This window comes from Charadrius vociferus, unplaced genomic scaffold (assembly GCF_000708025.1).
Source record: "Charadrius vociferus isolate BGI_N301 unplaced genomic scaffold, ASM70802v2 scaffold370, whole genome shotgun sequence".
NCBI lineage: Eukaryota > Metazoa > Chordata > Aves > Charadriiformes > Charadriidae > Charadrius > Charadrius vociferus.
In genome coordinates, this window is record NW_009646744.1 from 861450 (window position 1) to 866443 (window position 4994).

Genomic DNA, 4994 nt, shown 5'->3' on the forward strand with positions numbered 1-4994 from the left:
CGTCGCAGCGCTGCCTGCAGCCCCAGCCCCGGCACCACAACGCACCGCACCACACCGTGCTCTTTTTGCCACCAGACCCTCTCTCCCGGTGGCAGCGGGAGGGCGGCCTCAGCGTCTCCCTCCCCTGACACCCGCAGCAGGAACGGCTGGTTTGGGGGCAGGACGATGCTGGGAGAGCCACACGACACAACCCCGATGGAGCAGCTGCTGCCTTGCTCCTGCTCCGAGACCTTGTGTTTCCATCCCACGCAGGACCACGTTTGGTAAACGGCCACTGCAGCAAGCCCAGGGCAGCCCCGGCTTTCGGCCGGCCACGGCACAGCGTCTGCGCATGGAAAGTGAATGCTCCAAATTAAGCCCAGGGCACAGTGCAGTAATTCACCACCAGATGCCTTTAACCGATGCGGGACAACACGTGTATGTACAGGGGCTGGAAGAGAGGAGCCCAAAAACATTAAACGATGCGATCTTTAGGCAAAAGTTACTTTAGGCACCCCAGGGAGGACGAGCAGACCTGCAGCAGGGAGGGATGGCTCCGCACACACCCGGCTGCGTCCCGGCCCCGTCGTACTTGACCGTTGAACATCTGCAACCCCTTTTCTTTTCTTTTTTTTTTTTGTTTTTTTCTCCTCCCAGATCACTTTAAAGGTCCAGATTAGGGCATAATTAGAAAAGCAGTTAAAGTGGGGACCTGGCGGGGGCAGTGACCCTGGGCAGTGGCAGGAAGCCGTGGCGGTGGGTGGGCTGGGGGTGCAGTCCCGCACCCGCACCGTGCTCAGCGCCCGCCGGGCGCCCCGGAATTAGCACTCTCTTGCAAATGCTCCTTCCCCAACCCCCACCACAGCCTCAGTTCCTTCAGCTGCTCAATGAAAACAGGCGTTTTGGTGAAACAGCCGTGGCTGAGCGACGCCGAGCGCCCACCCCAGCCCCGTCCATGCGCTGCGTTGGCACTGCTCACTCGTGCACAAGGTGCCCCATCACCAGCTCGGGGTCCAACCCATCACACGCAGCCAGGGACTGCCACACCGTCACTCCGACACTCGTCCCCCGGCACCCACGCGCGGGTGATGAACCGTCGCGGTCGGCCCCGAGCGGAACCGGGCGCTGCGCCCCTCGGCGCTTGGCTGCGGGACCCGCTGCAGCGGGTGCCTCCACGCAGGGCTGTGTGCGGCCCCCGCGCTCCCTTATCGCCGCCCCGACCTTTGCTGGATGCAGATTAGGGGCTGGAGCCAGTTGGATTTGTTTGATTTCTGTTGATGGTTATTAGGCAGAGGAAGTGCCAGAAGGGATTTTGACCTCGAGTTTAAACCTATTCCAATTAGAGCCACTGAGCCTTTAATTACCACGCTCCAGCCACTTCAGTTAAAGCAACAACAAAAACAAACACAAAATCTGGTCGAAGACGGGCTTTTCTTCTCATCGGCTCTTCAATCTGCTGCCTGCTTCGTCCACGCACTGCCTGACTGGCTTTTTGCCCCACGAAACCCCTCGTGCCACCTCCGGACCCGGCAGCTGCCACCGGCGACAGCGCTGCGGGGTGATGGCTGTGGGCAGGAGGCACTCCGCGCTCGCCCACCGCCCCGGCACACCACACACCGCTGCCCAAAGGATGCTCCAAGGACCACCTCCTGGTGCCCAGATGGCTCCAGCTGACAAACACCTGAGGTTACAGTTCAGGGGCCCATTAGAGCTCACCGAGAGACGACGGGTATTTTGGAAACACTGATTTCTTGCTTAGCATAACTCCTATTGAGTAACTCAACTTTAAAAAAAAAGCAGTCCAGAACGCTCTTGTACTGCGCTCCACTTGGCCCCGGGACACAGAGGGTGTTTTACTCTCCCCGCAGACTACAGCACCTTTTGGCTCCCGGCTCAGACCCCTTCGACGCTCCAGACCCCGGGCAGAGATCCCCACCTTTTGCTTTATTTCTTATATCCACTCCTATCAGGTTTTATTAACATATTTTAAGCTTAGCAAAATAAGGCTTGTGTCTGTGTAGGTCCTGTGATTCAAAAATCGTTTCTAGGATACATCCTGTGATTGATTTTTTACGTTAAACAGTGACTAAACCCTGATATTTTCCTTCCCTGACTGGCTTTTGTGCATTCCCCCAAAATTTCAGAAAAATACCCAGAATGGAATTCCCCATCCTGGGCGCCTCAGCAGCGCAGGCACCTGCGAGCAGCTGAAGCGGGGTGAGAGCCCGGCTGAGCGCAGGGGTCCCGGGGGGCTGCTCCCCTGCCCGCCTCTCCCGGGACCGGCTCGTGCTCGCGGGGACTGAGCGGCCACAGCCCCGCGGGGCCCCTCTCCGGCAGCACCTCTGCTCGCCTGTCCCAAAAGTGCTTTCTTTTACCCCAGAATCTCCCTTACCTGGGGGTGCCCGAAAGCAGCTCGACCCCCTGCAGCCCTTCCCTGTTCCCTGGGACGTTCGGTTTGGGAAAGTGGAGGAAAACTCACAGCGCAGATAAACGCACGGGCTCTGTTTTGTATTTAAACACGTGGATAAATCTGCCCCAGGTGGGTACGGCGCTCTCACCATAGCCCGAGCCCCGGGCACCAGGGGACGGGGTTATTGAGATGTTTGTGGATTAAGTCCACGTTTCGGCACCTCGCTGCCCCTCCCCGGCCGCCGTCGCGGGACCTTTATTGCAGAGAGGGAGGCGGGAAGGGGAGCCGCAGCGTGGGAAAGGCTCCGTGCCCCCACCGTGGCCGTGGGGTGGGTGTAATCGAACCGCAGGCGGCAGCAGGATGACTCCAACCACAGCCCCATCGCGTAGTGCTTTTATACACCTTATATTTTACTGTAAACCTCAGCGAAATCTGGCCGGTTTGATCACCTGGTTTGTCTCCAATTGCCTCTGGTGGCCACGCGATGGGAACGCCGTCGTACGGGGAAGCCCGAGTGATCATTCCTGCCCCTCTTTTCCATCACCCGGACTCTGTCAGCCTAATTCTACACGTGGAGCCGTACCTTCACATTCTGTGCCTGAAGCCGTCTCTTCACAGCCAGCTGACTGTGATTTTTTCAGCGGGCAGAGCCTGGGGGTGGGTGTGCGGCGGCTATCGTAGCCCGGGTCCCCGGCACGGCCCCGTGGGGAGCTGCGCCAGCCCTGAGCTGCTTCTCCCGGGGAGGCGGCGATCGGCTGGAAATCACTCTGCCTTCCCTGTGGGAACGCTGACGGACACGGCCGTGCCGGAGCTCAACACCTCTCTGGATCCCCCGGACCTCACGTGAATGGGAACTCACTACAGGGATGCAACAGTTAATGAGAAAAAAAAGAAAAACATTAATTTTCCTGTTAATTTCTCTTGCATTTTCATACATTTATACAGGCTCGTGGAGGTAAAGCAGGCCCAGGACGTTAATGAAAGTACCGGGGGGCAGTGGGGCAGGTGGCTGAGACCCCCGCGCACAGGCAGCACGCTCTGCCGCAGGGACACGGCAAACACCCCCAGCTGGATAAATGGCAAAAATAACACACCCGGCTGATAGTTTGAGCATGACTTTTGTTGGTTTGAATTTAAAAAATAAAATAAAAAAAAAAAAGTTCATCGGTGTTTACACATGGGAGATTATCCAAAAAAAATGATATAAAATTACCTTGCGAGGAAAGCAGCTAAGGACTGTTGGAGGAGAGAGGAACGCCTCGTTGTCCAAAGTGACAGTAACTCTCACCGTAATGCTTTCTCAGCAATACACGTGAGAAGGATGACTCCTAACAGAACGCTTCGGACAAAAGAGATACCTAAAATGAAAACACATGCAACTTTATGGCCTAGTGTTGAGAAACAGGCGCTGAACTGATGTAAACTCCGCAGTCGGAGCAGGGAATGGAGTCAGGCGTTAACAGGACCGGGCTGGGTGAGCGCAACGACCCTGCCCGAACCCGCACAGTGACGTGGTTTTATGGGATGAGCAATAAGTATCACCACTAAAACGGCCTTGTAAATGTTCTGCATTCAAGAAGTTTTTAAAAAGGTTCGTTAATCCAATGGCTACCAGGTTTGCCTTATCATACGTATTTTTGCAACACATTTCTCTTTCCTTCCAGTTAAAGCTATGCCATCTTTTAAACATGAGGCAATGAAAACAGCAGTAGGTACTATGAAAACTTAATTCATCGTGTAAAAAGACAGCAGCGAGTCCCACGGCCGCCCCAGACACGGTCGGCATACACAGGGCCAGCGCAGCCACGGGCGGCGCGAGCTGGGCTGCAGCCTTTGCCTGAATCACCTTTTCTGGGCCGTTCAGGCGCTCCCCACCACCCTCTGCTTCGGGACCCGCGGGCCGTCCCCTCCGCCCGCACCAGTACCTCGGCAGAGGAGAGCACATCAGCCCAGAGAAGAGGTGACGCTGGTCCAGCCCGTGAACCATTTCCACTAATGAAGCCACCAAAAACGAGTCAGTCCTTGGCTTTGGGCGGCCGAAACACAAAGCGATGAACTCATTGCAGCGTCTCTCTTGTGAAAAAGGACTTTTGCAGTAAAGCAAAAAGGTCTATAGAAATCACTCCTAAATCTAGCAATATTTATCAACTTCTTGGAAATAGAATTGCGTACTAGCTAGAGCAAGAGGAGAGAGGGGGGGAAAAGCCTTTTTTAAGTAACTGGGAGGTCTCCCATTTAGTGGTTTTATTCCTCAGCTTAATCCCCTATTCCACATGGATGCCACGGACAATTAGCACCACTCTTTTCACCGGAGGCTGAGCTCCCACCGGAACCGGAGCTGGCGGGAGAGCGCAGACAATGCAGAGATCCCATTCGTTTCCTCCGCGGCGGTCCTGCCTTCTCCGCAGGCAGATTTGATTTCCTCCAGCACGTGCTGTTCCCCCTTTATCTGAGCCCTCTCCCCTCGGGTTGCTTTCCTTCTTTCATGGGAACTGGAAATAAGATCTCAAGATGCGCTTCCTACAATACCTGGAAAAACAACCTTAGAGCAACTTTCGAATGATTGCAAAATACTTATTAAAAAAAAAAAAAAAAAAAAAAAAAA